At 36.0% G+C, this 16,228-nt stretch overlaps 1 pseudogene; it reads left to right on the forward strand.

Annotated features, from left to right (window-relative positions):
* The first annotated feature begins 539 nt into the window (after positions 1 to 539).
* The window catches only part of LOC133252688 (small ubiquitin-related modifier 2-like), a 112,494-nt pseudogene continuing 96,805 nt past the window's right edge, over positions 540 to 16,228 (forward strand).

Genomic DNA, 16,228 nt, shown 5'->3' on the forward strand with positions numbered 1-16,228 from the left:
GTAAATTCTAATTCCAGTTTCAAGACACTTAAAGCCTGTGGTCAAACTAAAATTGCAACAAAATTCAAATATCTCAATGAAAGATCAGATTTATTTAGTTCTTCACTCTAGATTTTTTCTAAAAATAAATAATATTTATATCATTTCTGTTGTGTTTACATGTCTAGTACCATAAAATTTATAACACACAAAGAAGAAAATGTAAATCATGGTTATGAAGGAATATACAAAGAGGGAAGACCCAGACATGACCCAGAGAGTGGGGTTATCAGTCAGAGACTTTAAATAAAGATAAAATAAAATAAAAAATAAAAGGCTAAGGGCTCTAGTAGAAGTAGGCAACATGAGGAAGAGATGGGGATTCTGACAGAGATATGAATACTATATTAAACAAAAGGCTACTAATGCTTTCAGAAAAAAGTCAATATCATAAACACACAGCTCATTAAGTGAATTTAACAGCAGACTGGAGTCAGAAAAGTATCCTTGAAGAAAGATAAATAGGACACCTCATTAGGTAAGGACCTGGTACCCGTTTCATGAAACAGCAACTGAAAAGGATTCAGCACTCACCAGGGCCTGAAGAAAAGCCTAAGGAAGGAGTTAAGATTGAGAATAATGATATGGTAACTTGAAGCTGGCTGGACTGGATGGTTCTTTGGTGCATTTCAAGATTAAGAGGCATACAGCACTTAGCAAACTAACAAAGCCTGTTGTGAATGGCATGGTTTGTCAGTGAGGCAAACTAGATTCCAGACTGCTAGGTAACCAATCGATGAAACAGATGTACCTGCTCATGTACCAGCTGGAAATGAAAGATGAAGGTGCAACTGATGTGTTCTGGCAGCAGACAGGAGATGCCTACTTAAAGGGGACTATCCTGCTGTTGCTGCTGCTAAGTCGCTTCAGTAGTGTCTGACTCTGTGCGACCCCATAGACGGCAGCCCACCAGGCTCCCAGGTCCCTGGGATTCTCCAGGCAAGAATACTGGAGTGGGTTGCCATTTCCTTCTCCAATGCATGAAAGTGAAAAGTGAAAGTGAAGTCGCTCAGTCGTGTCCTACTCTTTGCGACCCCATGGACTGCAGCCTACCAGGCTCCTCCGTCCATGGGATTTTCCAGGCAAGAGTACTGGAGTGAGGTGCCGTTGTACTCTAGACAACATTGTTCACAATTAGAAAACCCAAGTTGGTCCTACCACATCCTAACTACTGCAGAATATTTTTCTCTATGCTTTCATTTTCCTCTTCCCCATTCTTTTATTGTACATAGTTACTAGTGTATATACTTAAGCATACTGCACTAAAAAAAAAAAAAAGTAAATGGCCAGTGTTATGCTTTGATCAACACCAAATGGGGATGGGATGGGGGAAATACTAGTTCTGTGAAAATACCCACATTTCTCCATTAGTGGCATGTTCATTCAGCTCTTATCTTTATATTCCAGTAAGTTATTTCATACTCACTGTTCAACCACAAAGGAATAACATAAAAATCCTTATACATTTGGCTCAGTTGGGGAATTTTAATGCTCTTCCTTTATCACTGTAAAATCAAGAATAATATTATACATTTTTTGTATATAGAGCAATCTGCCTTTAAACAGAAGTAAATTAGCCTGAAATAAAAGAATCATAGTTTTCCCTTCATGTTAAGCATCTTGTATTCCCCAACTAGGAATTGAATCCAGGCCCCCCAGCAATGAGAACACAAAGTCCTAACCACTGGACCACCAGGGTATACCTAAGCATCTTGCTGTTTAAATACACTTCTTGCTTAAGATGGAAAAAAAAAAATGTCAATAGAAAGTATTCAAACTAAGGCAAAAATAGTGAAAAAAGAGAGAAATGCTTGAGATCTGTGGGACAACATCAAGCCTACCATGAGTGTAGAAAGAGAAGACAGAGAGTAGGGTAGGAAAAAAAAATATTTAAAGAAACATGGCAGAGAATGATTGAAAATGACTGAAAGACATTAATTTACATATCTAAGACACTCAGTGGACTCCAGACAGAGTACTATAAAGCAAAATACACTTAAGTTCTTCATAGTCAAATTACTGAAAATTAAAAAAAAAAAGCAGCCAGTAACAAAAGATACATTACTTGCAATGAAACAACAATATGCATGATGGCTGATTTCCAATTAAAAATAATTGTATAATACATTACTGGACAAAGCAATAATACAAATTCTTAAAAAGTCAACCCAAGAGTTTTATATATAGATCTATCTCTCCTCTACAAAAAAAAAGAGGGAGCAAAGAAAGTCATTTCAAAGAACAAAACTTGGGGAATTTGCCTCCAGCAACCCTGTACTATAGGAAATGGTAAAAGTAGTTGTTCAAGCTGAAGAGAAATGATACCAATGGAACCCCAGATCTGTAGGAATGAATAAAGGGTCTGAAAGAGAGTAAACATCTGGGAAAATATAAAACAATTCTCAATCTGTATCTATATTATATATATCTATGTGTATCTTTAAAAGAATATAGAGCATTTCAGAGAAAAATAATAACATTTAGAATGCATCCAGGGGTTTTAGCATATGTGGAACTAAAGTACAAGAAATAAAGTGGTTAAAGGGCAGGAAGAAGGCAAAAAGAAAAACAAAACTATACAGTTCAGAGGCATAGCATATTATTTGAAGGTGGGCCACAATGAATCAAGATTCATATTGTAATCTCTAAATATATACGTTCAATAGTCAGTAGCTACATGTCCATATTTAAATTTAGGTAGAAAATAATAACAATATATAAAATTTAAAACTTACATTCTAAATTGCACTAGCCACATTTCAATTATTAAATAGCTACATACGTCTAGAGTCAACCATATTGGGTTGAACAAGTAGAAATTATTTCCATCATTGAAGAAACATATTTTAGACAGTACTGCTGTAGATAAGCCATTAACATACAACACAAACACAGGTATTTGAATATTAAAAATAGGAGTAAAAAATATGAAGAAATCATGAGATTTAAACTTAACTATATAACTAATTATACTAAATGTCAATAAATTAAAAAGTCCATATAAAAGCCAAAGATAAGATTCTAAAAAGAAAGAAAAACATAATCCTATAGATTTTGCATAAAGACAGAGAAGTTGAAAGTAAATGTGTAAAATTTTATAGCATTCAAACACTAAGATTAAGAAATATTTTTAAGGTTAAAATTTGCTGTGTTAAATACGCCATCTAAACACTAAGATTAAGAAAATGGTGACACAGAGCATGGACTTGTGGACACAGCAGGGGAAGGAGAGGGTGGGATGGACTGAGAGCATTGACATATACAGACCACCATGTGTGAAATAGCCAGTGGGCAGTTGCTCTATAGCACAGGAAATTCACCCTGTGCTCTGTGATGACCTAGAAGGAAGCCTGGTGTGCTGCAGTCCATGGGGTCACAAAGAGTCGGACACAACTGAGCGACTGAACAACCCCAGAGGGGTGGGATGGGGGTGGGTGGGAGGGAGGCTCAAGAGGGAGGCGGTGTATGTATACCTGTGGCTGTCTCATGTTGTTGTATGGCAGAAACCAACACAACATTGTAAAACAATCATCCTCCAATTAAAAATAAATTAAACAAAAGAAAACAGTAAATGAAAGAAAATTTCATAATTTTAAGGAATTGATTTGTCAGGAAATTGTAACAATTCTAAATGTGTATGCAACCAATAACAGAATTTCAAAATAAATGAAACAAAACCTGACATTAAATGGAGACATAAACCAATCCACATTTGTAGTCAGATATTTCATATACCCATTATCTCATACCTCTATGTATATAATTCTACCCCTAAAACTATACACAGTCTTACATGTGCACATGAATCATTCACCAAAAACAGACTATGTAGAAAATCCTAAAATGTTTGGAATTTAACGACTGATTTGTAAGTAACCCATGGATCAAAGAAGAAATCACAAAGGAAATTATAAAATATTACAAAATGAATTATATTAGAAACATAGTATTTACGTTTCTGTTTGATTCAGCTAGAGCTGCACTAGAAGGACATTTATAGTAGAAAACATGAATGATTTAAATGATCAAAAACTCTACTTTAGAAGCTAGACAAAAAAATTAAGCTCAAAGTAAACAGAAGAAATAATGAAGACAAAAGCAGAAATCAATCAAATATGAAACAACAGATGATCAAAATATCAAAAGTAAAATCATTAAAAAGATTAATAAACAACAAATTTCTAGCAATATTTATGAAGAAAAAAGATGGAAAATTAAAATTACCAACACTAAAAAGGGGGATTTCATTAGAGATTCCACAGAAAATAAAAGAGTAAACAATATCATGTCATTGAATTGTATAAGTTAGATGAGATTTTATCAAGTATTTAAGTAAGGAATAATGCCAATTCTACATAAATTATCTCATGAAATGAAAGAGGAAGTTACATTATTTAATCAATATAATTTGATACTAAAACTTGGCAAAGATGATATAAAAATATAAACCAATATCAATTATGATCACAGATACAAAATTCTTAAAGAAAATAGAAACAAATTGAGTATACATACAGATACAGTGATACAGAGTGATGCATCATGAACAGATGTATTTTATCTCAAGTCTGCAAAGGTTGTTCAATATTTTTTCAAAAACCAATTAATATATAATTCACTGTACTAACACAGTAAAGAACAAATAACATGTATGTAATCATTTAAACTGATGCAGAAAACTATAACTGACAAAATTGAATATACATTCTGAATAAAAACTCAGCGAATTAAGAATAGAAGGAAACCTCAACTTAATAATCTATATCTAAAATAATCCTACAGCTAACATGATCCCTAATTGCAAAATTTTATATGCTTTGTCCATATTCTCCCAAAGAAGATAAGAACATATTCTCATTATTTCTATTTAATATTTCCTGGACTTTCCCTCCTTTGCAATAAAATAGGAAAAATAAATAAAAGCTTGATGATCTAAAAAAAGAAGAATTAAAACTGTTATGTACCTAAAAATAATTACATATGTGGCAATCCTCTCAACTACGAAAAGGGAGTAGAGCTACTAATTTCGTGAAATTGCAGGAATCAAAGTCAATAACACAGATCAAAAGTATTTGTATCTACAGCAATGAAAAATTACAAAAGCTAATTTTCAATATCATCAAAAATATTAAATATATAGGGGGAAATCTATTGAAAAATATACAAGATCTTGACAAGGAAACTACAAAACATTGGTGAAAAATTTAAAAGGCCCAGATCAATGGGGAGTCATTCCTATGCACATTGACAGAACTTGGTATCTTAAGGATTTTGTTTCTACCTTAATTGATCTATAGATTTATTATAATATGTGTCAAGTTCCCAACAGGCCATTTTGAAAATAATGGCAAGCTGATTCTAAAAGTTGAGCCAAGAATAAGGATCTAGTGTAGCTAAAACAATCTTTTAAAGAAAGTGAGAGAACCTAATACTTTACTTCAAGATTTAATATAAAGCTACAGTTAACAACACAGAGCAAACATGGACTTAAATATGTAATATATAGATAGATCAATGGAAAAGAACAGAGTCCAGAAATAGACCCATAAAGTCAGCTGATCTTCAGATAAAGCATTCAACGGAGAGCGGGGGGGGAAATTAACAAATTTAACAAAATTAACAAATGATGCTGAGACAACTCAACTTTTATACTCCACAAACAAAATATTACTTAGAGATAAATCTTAGACTTAAGCTCATAAAGCACAGAAGAAAAATAAAGAGTAGTTTGTAACCTTGGGAGTAAGCAAAGATGTTTTCAAAAGGGCAACAAATCAGTAACTCTAAAAGAAAAATGTATAAATAGAAATTCATCAAGGTTAAAATTTACATCTCATTAAAAGAAACATTATTAAGAGACTTAATAAGCAAAAAACAGATTGGGAAAACATTTCCATATATTTGACAAAGATACATACATCCAGAATACATAGAAAACTCCTATAAAACAATAATAAAAAGGCAACAAACAGTTACAAAATGGGTAATGATTTGAACAGATACTACATAATGAAGAAATACAAACAACTAATAATTATATGAAAATGTGTTCAAAATGCTCCTCCACCAAATTGTAAAAGACTGTTCATAGGGACTTTTGTACTCATAATTAAACAAACATCCTTCTATAGGAGAATGAATAAACAAAATGTTATTACCATGAAATATAATTGTTCTACATAATATAAAAGGGGAAACTACTGATAAACACAATATCATGAATAAATTTCAAGAACATTGTGAGAAGTCAAAGAAACCAGACACAGAAATATATTGACTTATTTAATTTGTATAATTTCTATGAAAATATAAATATATTGAGGTATGTTCCTTCTATTCCTGCTTTCTGGAGAGTTTTTATCATAAATGGATGTTGAATTTTGTCAAAGGCTTTCTCTGCATCTATTGAGATAATCATATGGTTTTTATTTTTCAATTTGTTAATGTGGTGTATTACATTGATTGATTTGTGGATATTGAAGAATCCTTGCATCCCTGGGATAAAGCCCACTTGGTCATGGTGTATGATCTTCTTAATGTGTTGTTGGATTCTGATTGCTAGAATTTTGTTAAGGATTTTTGCATCTATGTTCATCAGTGACATTGGCCTGTAGTTTTCTTTTTTTGTGGCATCTCTGTCAGGTTTTGGTATTAGGGTGATGGTGGCCTCATAGAATGAGTTTGGAAGTTTACCTTCCTCTGCAATTTTCTGGAAGAGGAACATACCTCAACATAATCAAAGCTATATATGACAAACCCACAGCAAACATTATCCTCAATGGTGAAAAATTGAAAGCATTTCCTCTAAAGTCAGGAACAAGACAAGGGTGCCCACTTTCACCATTACTATTCAACATAGTTTTGGAAGTTTTGGCCACAGCAATCAGAGCAGAAAAAGAAATAAAAGGAATCCAGATTGGAAAAGAAGAAGTAAAACTCTCACTATTTGCAGATGACATGATCCTCTACATAGAAAACCCTAAAGATTCCACCAGAAAATTACTAGACCTAATCAATGACTATAGTAAAGTTGCAGGATATAAAATCAACACACAGAAATCCCTTGCATTCCTATACACTAATAATGAGAAAACAGAAAGAGAAATTAAGGAAACAATTCCATTCACCATTGCAATGGAAAGAATAAAATACTTAGGAATATATCTACCTAAAGAAACTAAAGACCTATATATAGAAAACTATAAAACACTGGTGAAAGAAATCAAAGAGGACACTAATAGATGGAGAAATATACCATGTTCATGGATTGGAAGAATCAATATAGTGAAAATGAGTATACTACTCAAAGCAATTTATAGATTCAATGCAATCCCTATCAAGCTACCAACAGTATTCTTCACAGAGCTAGAACAAATAATTTCACAATTTGTATGGAAATACAAAAAACCTCGAATAGCCAAAGCAATCTTGAGAAAGAAGAATGGAACTGGAGGAATCAACCTACCTGACTTCAGGCTTTACTACAAAGCCACAGTTATCAAGACAGTATGGTACTGGCACAAAGACAGAAATATAGATCAATGGAACAAAATAGAAAGCCCAGAGATAAATCCACGCACATATGGACACCTTATCTTTGACAAAGGAGGCAACAATATACAATGGATTAAAGACAATCTCTTTAACAAGTGGTGCTGGGAAATCTGGTCAACCACTTGTAAAAGAATGAAACTAGAACACTTTCTAACACCATACACAAAAATAAACTCAAAATGGATTAAAGATCTCAATGTAAGACCAGAAACTATGAAACTCCTAGAGGAGAACATAGGCAAAACCCTCTCTGACATACATCACAGCAGGATCCTCTATGACCCACCTCCCAGAATATTGGAAATAAAAGCAAAAATAAACAAATGGGACCTAATTAACCTTAAAAGCTTCTGCACATCAAAGGAAACTATTAGCAAGGTGAAAAGACAGCCTTCAGAATGGGAGAAAATAATAGCAAATGAAGCAACTGACAAACAACTAATCTCAAAAATATACAAGCAACTCCTACAGCTCAACTCCAGAAAAATAAATGACCCAATCAAAAAATGGGCCAAAGAACTAAATAGACATTTCTCCAAAGAAGACATTAGATGGCTAACAAACACATGAAAAGATGCTCAACATCACTCATTATCAGAGAAATGCAAATCAAAACCACTATGAGGTACCATTTCACACCAGTCAGAATGGCTGCGATCCAAAAGTCTACAAATAATAAATGCTAGAGAGGGTGTGGAGAAAAGGGAACCCTCTTACACTGTTGGTGGGAATGCAAACTAGTACAGCCACTATGGAGAACAGTGTGGAGATTCCTTAAAAAACTGGAAATAGAACTGCCTTATGATCCAGCAATCCCACTGCTGGGCATACACACTGAGGAAACCAGAAGGGAAAGAGACACGTGTACCCCAATGTTCATCGCAGCACTGTTTATAATAGTCAGGACATGGAAGCAACCTAGATGTCCATCAGCAGATGAATGGATAAGAAAGCAGTGGTACATATACACAATGGAGTATTACTCAGCCATTAAAAAGAATACATTTGAATCAGTTCTAATGAGGTGGATGAAACTGGAGCCTATTAACAGAGTGAAGTAAGCCAGAAGGAAAAACACCAGTATAGTATACTAACGCATATATATGGAATTTAGAAAGATGGTAACAATAACCCTGTGTACGAGACAGCAAAAGAGACACTGATGTATAGAACAGTCTTATGGACTCTGTGGGAGAGGGAGAGGGTGGGAAGATTTGGGAGAATGGCATTGAAACATGTAAAATATCATGTATGAAATGAGATGCCAGTCCAGGTTCGATGCACGATACTGGATGCTTGGGGCTAGAGCACTGGGACGACCCAGAGGGATGGTATGGGGAGGGAGGAGGGAGGAGGGTTCAGGATGGGGAATGTGGGTATACCTGTGGCGGATTCATTTTGATATTTGGCAAAACTAATACAATTATGTAAAGTTTAAAAATAAAATTTTAAAAAAATTGAAAAAAAAAGAAAATATAAATATAATCTATGGAAACAGACATTAGAAAGTAGTCACTTGTGTGGGTGTGTAGAATGAATGGGAGGTTGGCCATCAAATAGCATGAGGAAATTTTCTAGGATAGTGTAAATGAAATGATAAAGAGAAAGAATAAGTGAGCCACAGACTAGGAAAAAGTTTTCATAATATGCATTACTGACAAAGCACTCATATATAAAATAGTGTCCATCTGGTCCATTCAGAATAGATGCTCACAGTGTAGTCTGTTCACGGTTATATTGGAGAAGGAAATGGCAACCCACTCCAGTATTCTTGCTTGGAGAATCCCAGGGATAGGGGAGCCTGGTGGGCTGCCGTCTGTGGGGTCACACACAATTGGACACGACTGATGCGACTTAGCAGCAGCAGCAGCACAGTTATGCATATATAAAATTGCTAAGATTCATCAAACTGAATGCTTAAGTTCATATTACTGTATGTAAATTACATCTCAAAATATATATATTGACCACCTACCAAGTGCCAGATTCTGAGCAACTCACTGGAGACATAGTAATGAATAAGATTCTGCTCTTATAAAACTAGAATATACAATAAGTAGCCTTTTTTAGGTTATTCAAGGACTTAGAACTCAACTACATCCTTCTCTTTATTGTCAACATAAGCAACTATTTTTTTTCTCAATACATAATATACTGAAAATGTGCTACATAAAGAAATCAGGAGTTCGGAGTTTTACTTACATTTCTATCACTGGCTAGCTTTATGACTCTGGGCTGCCTTTTTATCACTAAATATCCTGATCTGCAAAGCAAGTGTTAAGAGTCCAATATCCTTTTAAGTCCTAGATCCTTACTGACTCTTATTTTTGTTCAGTTCAGTTCAGTTCAGTTCAGTCGGTCAGTCGTGTCCAACTCTTTGCGACCCCATGAATCGCAGCACGCCAGGCCTCCCTGTCCATCACCAACTCCAGGAGTTCACTCAAACTCATGTCCATTGAGTCAGTGATGCCATCCAGCCATCTCATCCTCTGTCATCCCCTTCTCCTCCTACCCCCAATCCCTCCCAGCATCAGAGGCTTTTCCAATGAGTCAACTCTTTGCATGAGGTGGCCAAGTATTGGAGTTTCAGCTTCAGCATCAGTCCTTTCAATGAACACCCAGGACTGATCTCCTTCACAATGGACTTGTTGGATCTCCTTGCAGTGCAAGGGACTCTCAAGAGTCTTCTCCAACACCACAGTTCAAAAGCATCAATTCTTTGGCACTCAGCTTTCTTCACAGTCCAACTCTCATATTGATACATGACCACTGGAAAAACCATAGCCTTGACTAGACGGACCGTTGTTGCCAAAGTAATGTCTCTGCTTTTCAATATGCTATCTAGGTTGGTCATAACTTTCCTTCCAAGGAGTAATGATGATATCATCTATTTACCACGAAGCTACAAATGTGAAGGGGAAACTGTTCATTCTGGAGGGAGACAGTCCCAATTTGTTGACCACAATATGGTAACTCTTATTACTTGCTATTCTATGGCACTCCCACTGAGCCAGTTCTTGTGAGTTAAATCAAGGAGTCTGGAATTACTGAGATCTTGGAGAAACTGAGTTCTGATTAGTCCTGACTTTATTCAAACTCTAATTGCCTTTTTTAAAAATCAGATTTTTCAATTATGTTAATTTTGAAAAAGAGGGACCAACCCAGAACTCAAATCTTCAAATAAAATACCCCAGTTGTAGAAAATCTTTTCAGTTTGCCAGGGCTTGAAAGTTGTTTTGTTTTGTTTTCCTAAGTGAATTAGTTAAGACTCAGAGATGGGAGGGAATCTAAAATCCATATGTTCATAAAACATTCTCTCTTGTACACATTTAGAGAACATTCAAGAATAAATTGCTCTTTTATGAGGTCTGCAGAGAAACATAATATATAACTTGCTTTTGTTGTGATTTTTTGAATTTAACCTTTCTCTAAAACTGCTTAAACACTTTGATTAGAGACAATAAACCTCAATATTGCCAAAACTTTACACAAAGATCGCTTTCCACATCCAGTGCTGCTCACTTCCTCCTGGAATCTGTAACCTCTTCTTCCATGTCCACCCAATGTCTTTTCTTTCTTCCTGTGTGCAGTCTCAGCTTACTCCTATCAATCCTTTTCTCCATCCTCTTACACAAATAACCCCTTAACCTTCTACATCATTCTTAACACCTCTTTCCAATAATCTTAAGTCATTCATTTAACTTATTCCACAAAAAGTGACTGAAGAACAAATAATGTATGCAAGGTGCCGCCTGGGTCCAAGGATACATGGGTGAAGAAAGTCCCACCATCCTGGAGCTTATAATCTAAGAGATACTAACAAAGAATTGTACGTGTGGTTGTTCTTCTTTATTAAGTCCTCTTGCAACCATTTAATTTGGTCTGTGAGTGTGTGCTTAGATTTACTTCTCAGTGGCCCCTGAGTCAAGGCGTCAAAGCACAAGTTTCTGCCTAAACTGCCAACTGTCACTACAAACCTCCAGTTGACACATTTCTTGCTTAAGAAATAATTTCTCAACATTCTAAAAATATATCTTCCCAAGATCTCTCTAAGTAGCCAAAAGAAAAACACTGGTGACAAAGGAAAGACAAGTATAGTCGCTATTTTATTCCTTCTGAGACTCTCTGCTTCTAACATTTTGCCTTTTGCCTTTCACTCTGCCACTTATACATTCACTTACTGATTCATTGATTTACTTAAAAATATGTATTTAGTGCTTACTATGAGCCAGGGACTGTGGTGGATAAGTAATCCTTAATCTATGTCAGGGAGGAGCTCAGAATCAAAATTACTATGTCAAATTATTTTGGTACAACAAATGATAACTGCCTTTGCCAATCAAAGAAGTGGAGTTTTCTCACTCTGTTCAAACACGTGTTATAAAAAGAAAGAATGTTTAAAGCTGAAAGTGCTGCACTCAATATGCCAGCAAATTTGGAAAACTCAGCAGTGGCCACAGGACTGGAAATGGACAGTTTTCATTTCAATCCCAAAGAAAGGCAATGCCAAAGAATACTCAAACTACTGCACAACTGCACTCATCTTACATGCTAGTAAAGTAATGCTCAAAATTCTCCAAGTCAGGCTTCAGCAATACATGAACCATGAGCTTCCAGATGTTTAGCTAGCTTTAGAAAAGGCAGAGGAACCAGAGATCAAATTGTCAACATTTGCTAGATCATTGAAAAAGTAAGAAAGTTCAGAAAAACATCTATTTCTGCTTGATTGACTATGCCAAAGCCTTTGACTGTGTGGATCACAATAAACTGTGGGAAAATTCTGAAAGAGATGGGAATACCAGACCACCTGATCTGCCTCTTGAGAAATGTGTATGCAGGTCAGGAAGCAACAGTTAGAACTGGACATGGAACAACAGATTGGTTCCAGTTAGGAAAAGGAGTATGTCAAGGCTATATATTGTCACCCTGCTTATTTAACTTATATGCAGAGTGCATCATGAGAAAGGCTGGGCTGGAAGAAACACAAGCTGGAATAAATATTGCTGGGAGAAATATCAGTAACCTCAGATATGCAGATGACACCACCCTTATGGCATAAAGTGAAGAGGAACTAAAAAGCCTGTTGATGAAAGTGAAAGAGGATTGTGAAAAAGTTGGCTTAAAGCTCAGCATTCATAAAACGAAGATCACGGTATCTGGTCCCATCACTTCATGGCAAATAGATGGGGAAACAGTGGAAACAGTGTCAGACTTTATTTTTGGGGGCTCCAAAATCACTGCAGATGGTGACTGCAGCCATGAAATCAAAAGACACTTACTCCTTGGAAGGAAAGTTACGACCAACCTAGATAGCATATTCAAAAGCAGAGACATTACTTTGCTAACAAAGGTCCATCTAGTCGAGGCTATAGTTTTTCCAGTGGTCATGTATGGATGTAAGAGTTGGACTGTGAAGAAAGCTGAGAGCTGAAGAATTGATGCTTTTGAATTGTGGTGTTGGAGAAGACTCTTGAGAGTCCCTTGGACTGCAAAGGAGATCCAACCAGTCCATCCTAAAGGAGACCAGTCCTGGGCATTCATTGAAAGGACTGATGCTGAGGCTGAAACTCCAATACTTTGGCCACCTCATGCGAAGAGCTGACTCATTGGAAAAGACCCTGATGCTGGGAGGGATTGGGGGCAGGAGGAGAAGGGGACGACAGAGGATGAGATGGTTGGATGGCATCACCAACTTGATGCACATGAGTTTGGGTGAACTTCAGGAGTTGGTGACAGACAGGAGGGCTGGTGTGCTGCGATCCTTGGGGTTGCAAAGAGTTGGACATGAGTGAGCGACTGAAGTGAACGGAACTGAACTGAAAGGTAAAAAAGACACTTTCTGTGGTTATATATTCTATGAAATAGTATTTGATGTCTGAGTGTCTATGATTGTGTGTGTATTTATATGTATACACGGAGAAAGCAATGGCACCCCACTCTAGTATGCTTGCCTGGAAAATCCCATGGATGGAGGAGGCTGGTAGGCTGCAGTCCATGGGGTCGCTAAGAGTCGGACACGACTGAGTGACTTCACTTTCACTTTTCACTTTCATGCATTGGAGAAGGAAATGGCAACCCACTCCAGTATTCTTGCCTGGAAAATCCCAGGGACGGGGGAGCCTGGTGGGCTGCCGTCTAGGTGGTCGCACAGAGTCGGACATGACTGAAGCGACTTAGCAGCAGCATATATAAATATGTTTACCTTACATTTTTCTTAGTATCATATTCCTACAGAAGTCTTTCAAATTACCATTGATGCAAAAGTATTTTAAAACAGCCTTTAAAATACACACAAAAAAATGAGGTTAGAAGGATAATTTTTAGATGATATACTGCATGAAAATTGTAATGCATAGATTTAAAATATCTTTAGTACATCTTCCAAAAAGCCAAAATATAAATGATGACAACATACATACACACAAACATTCATTCAGTTTAGAAGAGAGTGGCAGTAATTTTGATTTCCCTAATTTATATAACACACAATTACTGTTATAAATAGTAAGGGCTATTCCTATTTCTCAGCAAGTATTTGTTATGTTTGAAGTTCTTTTAGGATAACAATTCATTCAATCAACACTACTCTAAGAGCCTCTCTACTTTATAGGTAAGAAATCTTAAGGAAATAGAGGTGAAAACCTTGGTTAAATACTGAGTATAAAATATCATACAAGACAATAAACTCTGTTAGAAAACACAAAAAATCTGCCCCAAAGGATCTTTAATAATAGATAACAATTATTTTAAAATAACAAATTATAGTACAAAGTTATGGAATGCTGGTTTAAGGACACTACTTTTTCTCCTGATTGAAACATGCCCTTGGGAAAATTTTATCTCCATGCCTTCATCTTCTTTTTGGCATTTCATCAAGTCTGAGTTTCTCTTTGCTTTCTTCCTTTTCTTCTGCAACTGAAAAGTTTTAAATGACTGCTAAAGAGCCCAAATGCATTCTGTATACCAGAAGGGTTCAAATATAGCATTTTAAGCTTTAAAAAACCTCTGTGTCTCTGGGAGAAATATAGCATGCTGGAAACATTTGGAAGCATAAAAGGAACTCCTTTTTTTAAAACTTTTCTGTAATTATAAACAGTTCTCAAATGTTTTCATTATTAACTGAATGTATAAAATTTTTAATATCATAGCAAGCTCAGCTATTTTTCCATAAAGCCCCACAAGTATCTTATTTTGCCTTCCCTGAGATTTCTGTCTTGTGTTATCTGTGAAGATTCCTTCTGCCTTTTGTCATTTTTCCATGGTGTCCTTATCTACTTATGCTACACGTTCCTTTCTCCTAATCCTCTTCTTATACCCATTATTTTTCAATATTATTAGCCAGGATCCTTTTGACATAAAGGCTTAAACGCCACTGCCTATTTCTGTCTGTGTTGCCAACTTTTCATGTCCCTGTCATAGTGACACCTTAAATCTCTGACAGCAAATGTCAGAATCTCCCAAACTGCACTGTAGACCAGCTTCAGCTAAATTTCATAAAGTATTGGGTAATTCTGATGAAAACAATTGGTACCTCTGGGAATAAATTACATTGGAGTCCAAATCCAAGATACTGGCTATCTCAAGATATAGCCAGATTTTGCAAACTATGTTCAAAATCAGTTAGTTAATCCTTAGTATTCTGATCCACAATTTCAGGGGCTATCTCCAGGTGAATTGGGGACAGGCTTGAGTAAACTCTCCTAAAAGTTTTAAGTGTTTTTCCATAGCTTTATAGTAAATAATAGAGCTGTGATACAAAGGTTAGAAAAGGTTAGAATTTAAAAAGTAGATAAAAGGCTTAGTCCTCATACTCCACCAGTTACCTACAAACTTTTGACTTTTAATTTCTGATTTGATAAACATACCTTGGAAGAAATGCTCTCATCACTCTTGTTTTTCACCCTCATGGCATTTTAAAATGTTCTTCTTTTTAACACTTTAACTGTTTATTTATTTATTTTTGGCTGTGCTGGGTCTCTGCTGCTTCACTGGCTTTTCTCTAGATGTGGTGAGCGGGGCCTACTCTCTAGTTGCAGTGCATGCGCTTCTCACTGCGGTAGCTTCTTCTGTTGTGGGGCACAGGCTCTAGGGCGCCCAGGCCTCAGTAGCTGCTGCACGTGGGCTCAGTAGTTGCGGCTCCCAGGCTCTAGAGCACAGGCTCAGTGGTTGTGGCACACGAGCCTTGTAGCCCCGTGGCATGTGGGATGTTCCCAGAACCTGTGTCTCCTGTACTGGCAGCTAGATTCTTTACCACTGAGCCCACAAGGGAAGCCCTCTCTCTTTGTTTTTAATTACTAGTAAATATTTAATGAATTTTCTTTTGGACTAGGGATCACAGCAGATTTGTACAATTTAACCACAAAAGCTCAAAACAATCTTCTGAAATGTTTTCTGAACCTTGGTTCAAAAATAGACTTTTCCCTCCCTAACCTTTAAAAATGGTTTGAAATGTAAAAGGACAAAGCGATTCTTAAACACAGTCACAATGACATTCGGCAAAAGCTAAAAATACCTCATTGGTTTCACAGGACAAATTTGTGGCCACTATGAAGTCCTAATGTTATTGTAAATGCCCTATGGTGGGCTACACGGGCAGAGTAATGTGTTAGTAGAATTATATGGCAACCCAAAGAGA

The sequence above is a fragment of the Bos javanicus genome, chromosome 1, assembly GCF_032452875.1.
Source record: "Bos javanicus breed banteng chromosome 1, ARS-OSU_banteng_1.0, whole genome shotgun sequence".
In the NCBI taxonomy this organism is placed as follows: domain Eukaryota; kingdom Metazoa; phylum Chordata; class Mammalia; order Artiodactyla; family Bovidae; genus Bos; species Bos javanicus.